At 52.9% G+C, this 13,766-nt stretch overlaps 1 protein-coding gene across 2 annotated transcripts in view; it reads left to right on the top strand.

Moving 5' to 3' along the window:
- SPATA13 (spermatogenesis associated 13) overlaps positions 1 to 13,766 on the top strand; it is a 183,609-nt gene that overhangs the window by 47,145 nt on the left and 122,698 nt on the right. The window lies entirely within an intron of this gene.

Below are 13,766 nucleotides of genomic sequence, written 5' to 3'. Positions count from 1 at the left end.
AAGAAACTTGAAGATGGTCTGTGATTTCGGCTGTAGCTAAAATGAGTGGAAGCTTCTCACCTGGCCGCCTAGCTCAGGAGGGCAGGAGGCCCCCGGCAGGAGGCGCTGTGCCCGGCTGCCGGCCCCGCTCTCCCGGTGGCGCTTCTGGGTGGGGAGGGCGGCGAGGTCCTCACACTCATCGCCCACCTTCCCTTCTCCCTTCATGGACTTTCTCTCCCTGTAGATGAGGAAAGAATTTCTGTAGAAAAATTAGGACCCCAAACAGGCTAGAATAGAAAAACCCCTACAGCTAGGAAATACCGTGCTGGAGACGCTCCGTTTGCTAGAAGGCCCTCCGTTCCCGCCAGGCTCTCTGAGCCTGAGCTGCCCCGACGAAGCTGGCCTTCTTCTTTTTCTGTCTCACACACACGTTTTCCGTCTGTGAAACAGAGACAGTGTTTACCTTGGAATTCATTACAATAAGAAGCACCACCCATGCGCGTTTGTAGACTGGAAGGTTCTGAGAGCCTCGTGCGAAAGAACAGAAGCGAGGCGTTCCCCGTGCTTCAGCCAGCTCCGAGCTGCCACCCGCGCGGGGCTCACTGATGCCGCGGTGAGGTGCGGAGTCGGCGTCCCAGCGGGCCGGGGGTTAGCACTTCTGCTTGGAAATCAGGGCTCCGAACCCCGATGTCCAGTCAAAATCCATGTTGCCTCGTGCCCGGAGGGAAACCGTCTAGCCTGCGTCCTTAAGGGGCTGGCAGAGAGCACAGCTCCCCATTTGCCTGCTTCCCTGGGAGTCACCTAACTGCTTTTCCCCGTCGGAGTGGAGGGGACTGTGACGCCCATGCTGACTGTCAACTGTGGGCAGAGCTGCCCTGGGAGGACAGTGACCGGTCTCCGTGCTGGGCGGTGGGTGGAGGAGGACGCAGAGCCCGGCCTGCGGGGGGGCGAGGGCGGGGGGCGCGGGGGGCCCAGAGGAGAGCCACGTGAACAGGTCTCGTGCTGTTCTGTGTCTTTATTCTTGTTTCGATATGATTTGTGCGAAAAGTCAAACAAAGATCTTTGTTAATGGAAAAGAGAAACAGCCCAACAGAACCTGGGACGTTCAAACCTCAGGCCACTTGGGATCTTGTGGCTCCGGTTACCCGCAGTTTCAGGCGATGCAGTACTGAGTGTAAAATGCAAGAACTAAGGGCACCGGGAACTTGGTGGGATGGTGGCGGGGATGGCGGCAGGGACAGCGGAAGGGTTCTGCTCACGAGAAGACAGAAAATCTGGGTGTCACGCTTAATCCAAAGGAAGTTGCGTAACCCCTAGAAAGGAAGGCACACGCCCAGCAGAAGGCAGGCTGAGAACAGAGCTCAAGTGCAGTCCTCCTGACATGCCAACAAGACCTGGCTCGTGCTCCTGGACGGGCCGGCCTGCAGGGCAATGTGGCCGGTGACCCCCACTAACCTTGCGATGTCTGTAAGAACGACTAGCTTTCATCTAGAAGATGGCCATCTCCCTTCCCTTTAATTCCCACGTTGTTGAGGGGACCCTGGGTTCCTTGTCAAGCCACAGGTTCCACTATTACTGTTTTTTGCTAAAATTCCATCCCTTGTGGATAAAGAGAAAATGACATAATGTCGAGGAAGAGCACAAGGTCATTACAGTCGAACTTAATAACAGCAAATGGATTTTTCCACTGGGTAGGCACTGCCCTGCTATGAATGGGTTCCGTTCCCAAAGTCCTTTGGAAGTTGAAACGCATTTCCCCACAGGAAACAGAAATAGGAATTAGAATCCCAGTTCCAGTCCACAAGAGCTGGTTTAATTTACAGCAGAGCTGAACCAGAGTTCCCGGGGCCGTATTTTCTGAACCCAAAATTGAGATCCTTGATTTGACGAGTCAACATGTTCTTACAGAAAAGAAAGAATGGAATATGGGAGCTGGATTTGCACTGGGGGACCTGGGATGCGTTGCACTGCAGAATTTCGATTGTTACTGTCGCTCCAGGAAAATGCAGGGCCCAGATCCACTGGGGGGCGGGGGTCACAATCACCTCCCTCGGGCTGCTGGTTGACCACCCCTCAGCCCCACTCACCCTGGGCTTGAAGCCTCAGGGCGGACCCCCTCCACTGCTGTGGCGTCTGGTCCGGGGCTTCCCCTCTCGGATCCCTGAGCTGATCCCACATCCCTCCCTCCCACTGCCCAGTCCCACCGCAGGCTCCATCCCAGGACCTCTGAGGCCTGGCCAGTATCCCCGACCATCCTGCTCGTCCCCTGCTAACTCTGCACCCGGGGCCCAGCCACTGATAGCTTCATGGAGTTTCCTGGTATGTTACTTGGTCCCCAGGACTTAGACTCTGTCTGGGCCCCGTGGCTGGAACGGAAACCAGCTGCTTGCCCACCTGAACCCCTGCTTGATCCACTCTCCCCAACAGCTGTCCCCACAAGCAAGCTCGTCTGCAAACACCAGAGACCCCCCGCTCAGAGGCTCAGTGCCACCCAGCACCTCGACCCAGCAGTGTCCGAGAGGACAGACTTCGGAGCTGGACACACCCAGTCTGAGCTCTTACTCGGCCACTTATTAGCTGTGGGACCTCAAACAAATTGATCGAATTTGCTCAGCCCCCGTTTTCTCATGCTCAAGACGGGGAGGACGGCACTAGCTGCGATGTTTTCCGTGTTCACTCCGCGCCCAGTGCCGCTGTAAGGACGTCATGTGTTGGCTCATTTACCCCTCACAGGGGCAGCCTGAAGTCAGTGCCATTATTATTGTATTTCACCGACGAGGAGAGAGAGACCAGTGCTTCAGTAATTTGCTTAAAGAAACACTTCTAGTAAGTGGTGGCGCAGAGATTCTAACCCCGCGTGACTCCAGGTCTGCACGCTCGGCCTCTAGAAATGACCTGTGTGATGCCCCCAGCCAGTGGCCAGTGAGGACTCCGGGATGCAGGAGGGCTGACTGAGTTCTCACCCCACAGCTCCCTCGCCAGAGGCGGGACTCAGTGGTGCTGAGCTCAGTGTGATTTGAAAAAAAAGTATTAGTAACGTGCTGGGTTTGTCTTGTTAAAATAGCGTGTCTAGCTGTGATGAGGGGCGGTCACGCTGGGGAACTCACCTTGACATGAGTGAGCAGACTTTGCAGAGTTTACCCAGCAAAGTAGGGTGCTTGCAGAGCCATGGAAATGTTTATGCTCAACTTCAGCTAAAATAAAAATGAGATCATTGCATTATCCCACCTAAATACAGCCACACCAAACCCCCAAACTTCTTAGTACGGTAGCCTTTAAAAATTCTGAATCATTATGTTGAAAACCTGAGATTTATTCAATATTGTACGTCAACTATACCTCAATAAAAAATTTTTTTTAACTTCTTGGTAGTCTCAGTATGGAAAGGCTGTCTTCTCTGGAGACCTCTTCAATTTATAAGAATGGCGTGTTCATACAATTTGTTCTCAGGGCTTCAGGGAGTAAATCTAAATGTCTAATGATTGCAATTCCCCAAGGCGTCTACAGTGGGCTAGGAATTACAGCCTCCACTCGAGGGTGAACGCTCATTTGTTTAATAAGAAATTTTATGGCTGCCAAGGTGAATGAGGCACTTTCTCCAGCCTCAGGGTGCTTGCAACCCAAAGAGAGAAAGGCACCAGTGAGTAATCCAAGGACTGGGGAAGCTGCACCAGCCTGCCAGGAGCTCCGAGGGAACCAGGGCAGAGACAGATGCCCAGCAACAGACGCGGGTGACGTCAGCCCTGGCCTCTGACGGAGGGTGCCTGGCCCAGGTGCCAGCCTCAGCTGTGTCTCCCCAGGCAGAGGGGGACCCAGACCACCAGTCACCAACACGCCACGGGGTTGAGGCAGAGTGAGCAGCGCAGGTGTGGACCCGCCCTAGAGGTGACAGCAGTGACCCCCTGTGCTTGCAGGTGGTCAGACCTGTGTCCGGTTTCCCTGAACTTCAGAGCCCGTCCTCCCTCATCATCTGCTCAGAGAGTAATATTACACGTGTCAGGGGAGCTCATTTTGCAGCATTAATCAGAGTGGATTAAAACTTCACTCTCTTCTGATCTGTCCTGCAAGGAGCTCAAGTCAAAAAGGAGTCCCTTTTCAGACCGAAAGTCTGCCCTTCCTGGTTTGAAAAGCTGGGTTCAGCCAAATGATGATTAGACTGGCTCCGCTTGTGGCTTTAGAATTAAAGTTCGAACTGCTCCTTTCCTGGCCGCCCCTCCCTCCTCACTGGGCAAACAGTCCTGTCCTGAGCTCAGGTGCTTGTCTGTCATTTTCCGTGAAGCAGGGCAGGGGACCGATGAAGTGTTCGCGGATTTCTGCAGCGCAGGGATTCGTTTGTGCCATTCGCAAGAGCCTGCCGTGCTGTGCTCGGCACCTGCGTTGTCTGCTCCAAAAGCTGAAGGTTTTTCTTGACTTCAGTCTAAGAAGCATTTTCCTCCTGCTCCTTGGAAAAGAGACACACGGACACACACACACACGGAACTGTTTCTGGAATTGTGATGAGCTCCCAGACCTGTTCCTAATAATCTTCCGTAACTTAGCAACATACTGGATGAGAAAAGAAAGGAGAGGAACAATTTAAATTCACTGTAAGAAGTGGGTGGAAACGGGAACAGAGCATCCCGGCGCCCTGGGGACAGTAAGGGAGGCATTTACTAGGTGGGGAGGGAGCACACTGCATGCAGGTCTGCTGCGTCTGAGCAGCCAGGGGCGGGGGGGGGGCGGGGGGGAGGAGCCGGCCCACAAGTGATGGGGAAGGCGCTTGCTAGGGCACTTAAGGTTGGTGGAATGCCCGGGGAGGGAATCTGAATCCTTCACTGTTTGCTTCTGAGCGTGAGCAGCCATCGGATCCAAGTGCCCCGAGCACCTTCTGTGTCCTGACTCAGCCCCCAGCCCTCTGAGCACTGCAGGGTCTTCCTTTCCAAGTGTCAGGGAAACTCGGCTGTCTTGTTTTCCTTAGGGGAAGAGATATCGTCCACTCCCGGCTGCCCAGTGCCCACCTGTGGGGTCTGCAGTGGTGACCAGGTCACTGGCGAGGAGTTACTCCAAGTAGGGCTGACGGCAGCACTTCGGGTGATTACTTCATTTATCTCCTGCAGCCTTTCAAATTTCAGTGGCCTTAAATAATCCTGCTGTATTAAAACAACACACAGGAAGTGGACCTCCCTCTCAACTAAGTTCTGCATCAGCAGCTCTCCGACCTGCTGGTGACATTTTCATTCTGCAACAACAAGCATATTTGCCACCTTACTTCCCAGAGTCCCTACCCATCTCTCTGACCAAGAATCTTCATTCTAGGACCTAACCGGATTTGACAGAGTTGCCTTTGATAGATCCAACTAATTGGATAGAATCAAAAGGTTCAATTTGTCCCCAGTGAAGGGCATCCAAAACCTTTTCAGCTACCTGTTACTTTACTTAACAGTCACAGAAAAGTTTTCAGGCGTTTAAAAGGCTGCAGCGCAGTTTGAGTTTGGGGAACAGGCTTTATGCTATGTCTACGGTACAAACCCAACAGCGGTGACAGTGGCCAAGTGACTGTCACTGGCCCTGGGGCCGCCCCCTCCATGCTCAGCCTTAAGCAGGAGGGACTGGACCCGAGGACGGACCCCTCTCCTGTGTCCTGGGTCCCCTCCAAGCACAGACCAAGCGGGACCCCAGGTGGGCAGCTGGCTCTAGGAAATGCGTGTCCTTCTGCAGAGGAAGCCGTGCGAATCACTTCTGGTGAGCGGAATATACATTGGAATTAGCTGCTAAAATCCAAATTAAAGCTGACCCAGGTGGGTCAATGACTGTTCTGCCCTCAGCAGCATCTCGGCCCCAGAAAGCTTTGCTAATAACACCTGATACTCCGGAAGAATCCTGGCCACCCCCCCACCCCCCCCGCCAGGAGCTCTTGCTTTGATGTGAACTTTCACCACGACTTTGGTGGCCTTTCTGAGAGGCAGTAAATGTGGACCCAGAGAACTGGGCTCCTCCAGGTGCTGGAAATGTCCCCATTGTGATCTGGGGCCAGCACCGTGCTACAGAGATGTGTTCTTTTTTGTTTGCTTTTGTGTTATCTGTACCCTCATTGAAACATTTTTATTATAAGGCAGACATCTTACCGTTTCATTGTAAACACTGTATTATATGTTCTAGGGGATAAGGATCTAAAAGAAAATACGTAACCACAGGGCTGTTTTATTCTGAGCAAAATTAACAAAGAAAAATAAGTTTATTCTACTGGGTGTCATTTATACTTTAATTTATAAGGAGGTGGGGAGGAACAGACAGGGTCTGAGTGGGGAGGGGAGGGGAGGGGCAGAAAAGGCCTGGTGGGGGGTGCTCTGCTGCGTGCCCTTGGCCCCGGAACCTTGCTCCCCTGCCTGTAAGTGGGACACTGGTCCCCGCTGCTTAGGGTCGTGGGGGAGGCTGAGTGAGACAGTGCAGTGAAGCACTCGGCCCAGCACCGGCCGTGCATCGAGGGCCCAGTAAATGGTACTGTTATTATTATTATTACTAGTATTGTTGTTGTTATTAACTATAATTTATCCTTTATGGTTTTGGGAAAAACCTTAAAAGTAACGATGACCAGCCTTCTCAATTCATAGTCTCTCTGTGCCATACGTATAAAAACAAAAGCCTTTCGCGGATGCATCTGCTGGTGTGGAGAGAAGAAAGCAGGTCATTGTCGGGGCCTGGCTGCCCGGCACCACACACAGGTCTATTGACCTCGCGCAGCTGCACGGCCAGAGCTGGGTGCGGGCGGGGGTACGCATTGCCAGGCACTGGCCCCAGCGCCCGGCGCTCTGCTGCCTGCCCCTCTGGCAGCTGAGTCAGTTGAGGGAGGGCCTGGCCTGTTGCTCGTCCCTGGGCTCGGATGATGTACTGAACCACACAGATACGTAGGAAAGCCTCCTCACGAAGGGACCTGAACGGACCAAGAGGGCAGACCCCAGGGCCAGGCACAGCTCAGGTCCTGGCGAGTCCCGGCTCGTCCAGCTGGTTGCTTGGCGTCTCTGTGCCTGTTTTCACATCTTTAAATAAAGAACAACAATGGTGCCTACCTCACAGATTATTGTAAGAATGAAAAGAGTTCACGATGCACCAAGTCCTTGGCCCCGTGGACCATGTTTGCCGCGATGATTTCCTGTTCACCCGGTGCCGAGGGTGACGCAGAGACGCGAACGTTGTGCTGTTGATGGTTTACAGAGGAAACTAATCACATGAAACCGTTAGAGAGCAGCAGATTACAAGTCTGAGAATGCCCATCATGTGCACACAGTTTGAGAAGACTCCAGTAAGGCGGGGGCATGGTGGCCTTGTTTTGTTGAATAGCACAAAGATCAGATCAAACGGGACCTTTTCCAGGAAAGAGTGTTTGGCGTTTGACAAGAAAGATCAGTTGATTTCACTTCCTGTTCATTTAAAGGGATCCTGGTTCCATCAGCCTATATGATGAAGGGTTTCACCCACCCCGTTTTCAAATAGGTGTTGATTTGAAAACAAATCCGCAGTCCCTTTCCTTTAAGTACCCAGATGAAGGAAAAGTGTTTCATACATACATACGTATGCCAGCATCATTGTCTCCCGGACAGGTGTCAGGTGTGGAGACGGTCGTTTCCCGGGGTGTGTTCGCTCGCGGTGACCATGACAGGCGGGTGTGGGATGAGGTGGAGTGTTAGACAACGGCCAGGCCCTGGCTCAGCAGCACACAGCACTGCTCTGTGTGCAGAAAGTGTTCACAAACCCAGATTCTAATATGGCAGTTTACACACTGACTATACCTCAGTACACATAATAAACAGTACACCCATTTACTAGGTCATCCCTGTCGTAAACACTCGGCGGGCTCGCTCTGGCCGAGTCCCACTTCTCAGCCTGGCTCCGGCCCACCGTGCGGCCTCATTCCTGTCGCGCCCTCTCTGCCACCCGCTCACGACCAGACACTGAGCCTTACCGGGTGGTACTTTGTGCTCCGCTTTTCTAGAACGGTTTCTGTCCATTTCTCCTCCTCGTGAACACGTAGCCATCGTTTGAGAAGCTTCTTAACTGCCATCTTCCTTCTCCGACTTGCCAGTCTTCTCAACGCCCCGCCACGTTACCCCGCCTGCTGCGTGGTGCCAGTGGGGCAGTGACCATGTTTTCACATGTCGCCTTCTGCTCAGCAGCAGGAGGTGTCCTGGGGTCTCCAGCACGAAGCACAGTGCGAGGAAACGCAATATTATGGAAGCTCATGAACTGTATGTTGAGTAGAGAGAAAAGAGGGTGGCAGATGAAGTGAGCTCACGTCCGCCTGCAGAGAGTGCGAACTAGGGCAGAAATGGAAAGAACACGAAAGGTCTCTGTCATCGGCTGAATGGCGTCCACATTTCAGGGCAGTGGGAGCGGCGTGGATGACTGAAATTCAAAAGCAGTCTTGGCCCCCAGTTCTTTAATTAGAGTCTCTAACTAGGGAATAAAAATTCATCCCTTTGCTGAAGTCCTAACCCCCAGTACGTCAGAACCTGACTGTCTCTGGAGACGGCCTTTGAAGAAACATTTAGGATAAACTGAGGCCACCAGGATGCGCCCTGTCCCGGAACAGCGGGCACTCTTGAGAGCGGAGGTCAGGACAGGCACACGAGGCGGGCAGACCAGGGGAGGACGTGGGAAGAAGGTGGCACCTCCACCCCAAGGAGAGAGTTATATTTCCTCTACACCCAGCTGTTCCTTGGATGTGAACACATGAACTGTTGCGCCACTGGTGTTTGTGGCAGTCGTGACAGATCTGTTAGTGTCCTGTCCATGTCACGTCGGTTGCCCAGGCATTCAGTGGAGACTAGCCCCCGGTGGCCCGCGCGGCGGTCAGTCAGCTGGCGGCCCGCGCAGAGCAAGGCCCGCGTTGTGTCTTGCTGGGTCTGGGTCCCAACAGTTCAGTGATGGTTTGCTTCCAGGGTGGAAGGCCCTGGGCCTGGGCCCCCCGGGCTGGCTCCAAAGCAAACCACAGACAAGTTCAAGGTGAGGGCTGGGTCCACCCGCCACTGACCCCATGCTGCATGCAGGGCGAACACCAACTCCCTGCTAAAGAAATGGGAATAATAGTAAGCTTGTAGCGAAAGAGACCACAAAAGAAAATCTTGTTCCTAAATTCATTCAAGATCTCAGATAAAGCGGATCGGGTACATCTGAGCGAATGTGGGAACACGGATTCAAAAGGTAACCGCGTGCTCACGTCTACGGGCCCTTCTGCACACTGGAGGAATCGGCTGATAGGATTTTAGTTGCATTTCCTCTCTGAAAACTATATTTCTGGGAACCTTCAGATTAGACACAAATGTGAAGGGAAGATAAAGGCAGTAGGAAAGGGAGAGGGGATGCTTGCTTGCCAGAGGAGTGGAGGGAATAAAAAAAGCTTTTACAGCTCTATCAGGGGAAGAAAATCCTAGAAATTCAAGTAGCTATGTTAGAGACAGGGAAACACAAGGTGATTACAGGGTGGCTGGGCACTCAAGTGCCCTCTTGAAGTTTCACTTTCACAGCAAAAAAAAAAGTTTACCAGGGTGATGCTGGTGAACGTCCCCTGCGTACATGGGGGCCATGGAGGCTGCACCCAGAGAGGGGGGCTCACAGTCAGATGCGCTGGGTCCCGAGAAGCTGGAAAAGTGGTGTGCCAAACCCAGGAAAGGAAAACAACAACAACAAAACAAACAAACAAACAAACAAAAGACCCAGGGGGAGGGTACAGCTCAGTGGCAGAGTGCCTGCCTAGCATGCGTGAGGTCCTGGGTTCAACACCCCTGCGTTTTAGGCAGAACTCCACTGGGGAGCAAATGCTGAAGTGCTCTTCAAATGACTTGCAGCCTCTTAGTCACGTCCCCCCGATGTGGCGACAGAAGCAATCACCAGATGGCCACTGTGGTTGGTTGTGGAGACTGACGGGCTCCCCCCGCACCCCTCACTGTGATGTGTCTCCGGCACTAGGACTCCTCAGCCCCCGCAAATGCCCGGGCTTGCTAGCTCCTCTGCAGAAGTCAGATGCCACCACCATTGCTTAATTTCCTAGTTAGTGATTACTGAGAAACTGGCGTGTGACTCCCTGGGAACGGCTGAATGCAAAAGACTTCTCACGGCTCTGGCAGGTCGCCCAGGCTGGCGTGGTCCTGTCGTTTTTTTAGCCCCTGGGAAGACTGACGGCAGAATGGTCTTTCCTGGCTTCTGTCCCCCCCACCTCCACCGGCACAGCAGCAGGAGGAGCTACAAGTCAGCTCCGTTTGTCTACATTTGCTGCACGTAAACCATGGTCTTTAAGATCAGATTGCTGGGATTCCAACTCTGGCTCAGCGACTCAGCACCTCTTGTGATCTTGGGCAAATCACTGTGTGCCCCGTGCCTCAGTAGTCCCACCTGTAAATTGGGGGTCACAGGGGGACCCATGCTGAGGACTCCTCTCGGATTCAGTGCCTGTGAAGTGCATAGACAGATTCTGGCATAAATACTCCATAAATATTATTATTATTACCAAATGCTTAAATTCAAGATCAAAGTATCAGCTAAAAAAAAAGAAGTCTTTCCACACGTCGAGGAGCTGGAGGAGCTGCCCAGGGTTTTGGACTCCTTGCCAACCAGGCAGTTACAGTTTAATAGAAGGGATGGCACCAAACGTGCACGGAGAGAGGAGTCTGCTGCATCCTACTTACCAATGGGAGCCTGGGCATTGCACTCCTGTGGAAGGCGGGTGACGCCGATGGGAGCTCCTGGGGCAGGAAAACGCAAGATAACAAATGCTAAAGAGGAGTGGGAGTTGTCTCAAGCTTGCATTTTTTTTTAAGTTATGAAAGCAATGAACACCCACTGAGGGTGTACAGGAATGTTTAGAGCAGAAATTAGTCACTTACAGCTCCTCCACCCAGAGGTAACCATTGTTAATTCCTTAACAGATTTCCTGTTTTAGGCTTTTGACATAACCTGGCCCTGGGGAGCGACGCCTCTGATGCCGGGAAGACTCTGCCCTTGTGTGACGTGGCCGGCCTGGGCGGGGCGGGTGTACCCGTCCTGCTGGGGCCCCCGGTCCACACTGGTGCGCATGTGAGGTCACCAAGAAAGCCGTTATCTGAGTCCTTTGAGAGAAAACAGCTGATAAGAAACGGATTTTGGGGTCTTTTTAATTTGTAGAGGTTTTTAAGTTTTTGTTTTCTTGCTTTGGGTGTTTTACACACATGGCGGAGAACCTCTCTCACCCCCCATCTGCGAGGCATCTGACCTTCTCCCACCAGGTGGACGCCTCTTAGCGTGCTGTGCTGTCTGACCGATGGCGGTGAAAGCGGCAGTTCTGGAAGTGGGCTTGTTCAGAGGCACCCGACAAGCCTGCCTGAGCATCGGGCGGCTTACCAACCTCTCAGAAGCTAAAGAAGCATGCGATTCACGGTTCCGAATTTCATTTGGTTGTTCTGAATTGCACAGACCCCACCGTTGCCCTTGTAACAAACAGCGGGGCGTCCAGCTGCTCCAACGCTTGTCTTTTTCACATATGTTTCTGTGTAATCGATGTCTGGCCCATTTTGTTGGTTTCTAGCATCCCATACCGACTTGTCCACGCGCTGGCAGTGGGACCCGATGTGACTAGGGTACTATCAGCTTTATTATTTTTTTTCATCCCAGCTGCCAGCCCAGACTTACGAGAGCAAGGCCCTCACTGGGGTCAGGGATCTGAAAGGAACGAAACCCACTCACAGGGTGCGAAGCGGTGGAGGTGAAGGGGCAGCCTTAGAGGCTGCCGTGGCAAGGTGGGCTCTCCCCGCGCTGTGTCCCAGGTGGCTCCGTGGTCTCCCTTCGCCCCCCACCCCCCGTCCTGTGTCCCTTGGAAGGAAGGCTCTGAGCATCTGCTCCCCTGTGGCTTCAGCTTGTGCATAGATGTGGCTCCAAGGCACCAACTTTGGAGCTGGCTTTCGGTGGCTCAGAACCCACTTCTGGATTCTGCAGCAGACAAACCAGAAGGCTCTGTTACTAATGAGAACTGAGCCCCCCCCTTGCATGGGGAGAAGAGCCCTTGAGGGGCCACTCGGAGCCTGGGGGTCCAGGGAAGGGGCGGCTGGGAGGCAGGGATGAGAGGAAGACGTTTGCCTCGTGACAGTGAGAGATCAGGCTGGAGCTGGGATAGGAGGGGCCGAGGTTCTGCAAGTCTCTCCATTTCCCTTTCTCCTTCAGCACAGGTACACAGTGCAAATGAGCCCTGGACAGGGGCCCAGGAAGCCCCACACTTTCTCCCATGCTCTGTAACAGTCACCAGTTAGAGACCTGGTTGGTCTAAGGACCAAGGGAGAGTTAGGGAGAGTTGTCTGACTGTGCAGCTGAATGAATAGCAAGGGAACTTCTTCCTCATACTTGGCTGGGAGCTTCACGACTCAAGGCATGAAGGTTTTCTTCCTGGGAAGTGGGAAGGAGGAGAGATCACAGTGGAGGTGAGGAGCAGGCAGGAGGGCAGAGGTGCGCGGGGCAGCCCGAGGACATCATGCTGCGGGCGGGGAGGACACGGGAGCCCCGCACTCTCCCTGAAAATAGGAGATGCTCTGCAGACATCTGGCCAGTTAATTGGCAAAGTAAGGGAGGACTAGGGGGTGAGAGGGAGCTCACTCTGGAGGGTGGATTCAAATGTCCCTTTACTGGAGACGAATCTCCCTGCAGCTGAGAGTGACTGTCTTTAGCTTTGCTCAGGCCAGGCCTGTGGCTCCTGGAGGAGTGGGGACAGAGCGAGTGACAGCCAGGCACCCTGTGTCAGATGGGGGCCTCCCCTCTGCTCCGAGGTCTCAGGGATGATCCCCTGAAATTCTTTCTTATTTATTAATTTTTTATTGAAGTAGAGTTGATTTACTATGTTGTGTGAGTTTCTGGTGCACAGGTCAGTGATTCAGTTATACGTATATTTATGTGTTCCTTTTCATGTTCTTTTTCATTATAGGCCATTTCAAGGTATTGAATACAGTTCCCTGTGATGTACAGTAGGCCCTTGCTGTTTATCTGTTCTGTAGTGTGTATCTGCGAATCCCAAACTCCTAATTTATCCCTCCTCCACCCTTACCCCCCTGGTAACCATAAGGTTGTTCTGTCTGTGAGTCTCTTTCTGTTTTGTAAATAAGTTCATTTGTGTCTTTGTTCTAGATTCCACACATAAGTGATGTCATATGGTATTTGTCTTTCTCTGTCTGACTTACTTCACTGGGTATAATCATCTCCAGGTCCTTCCATGTTGCTGCAAATGGCATTATTTTATTCTTTTTATGGCTGAGTAGTATTCCATTGTATAAATATACCACAACTTCTTTATCCAGTCATCTGTTGACGTACATTTAGGTGCTTCCATGTCTTGGCTGTTGTAAATAGTGCTGCAGGGAACACTGGGGTGCAGGTATCTTTTTGAATTGGAGTTCCCTCTGGATCCAGGCCCCGAAGCAGGTCCCGTCTCTGCCCCCAGGGGCTGCCTGTCTCCCTCCCGGGCTGCGGGGCAGGCCTCTGGGGCTGTGCTGTGCGCCTGCGCCTGGGAGTGGCCTCTGAGGGGGACTGCAGCCTGGGGCCTGACAGAGTTCCTCACGGCATAAATCCACTAGAAACAAAATGAGGGGCTGGAAGTCAAACCGTCTCACGCCTGCCTGCTCTGACCGGCTGGCAGATTCCCCTCGGTCAGTGTTGGACCTGAGCTGTTTTCTGAAGCCAGTGACTCTCAGTGTTCACCACGGAGCCCCCTGGATGGCCCAGGGAAGAGACAGAAAAACAGGCATTATTATCGTTGTTACTGACTTGGCCGCGCTTCGCTGATCTGTCCCACAAACCTC

This window comes from Camelus bactrianus, chromosome 14, assembly GCF_048773025.1.
Source record: "Camelus bactrianus isolate YW-2024 breed Bactrian camel chromosome 14, ASM4877302v1, whole genome shotgun sequence".
NCBI lineage: Eukaryota > Metazoa > Chordata > Mammalia > Artiodactyla > Camelidae > Camelus > Camelus bactrianus.
Note: the sequence above shows the minus strand (reverse complement) of the source record. Positions and strands in the feature narration are given on the sequence as shown.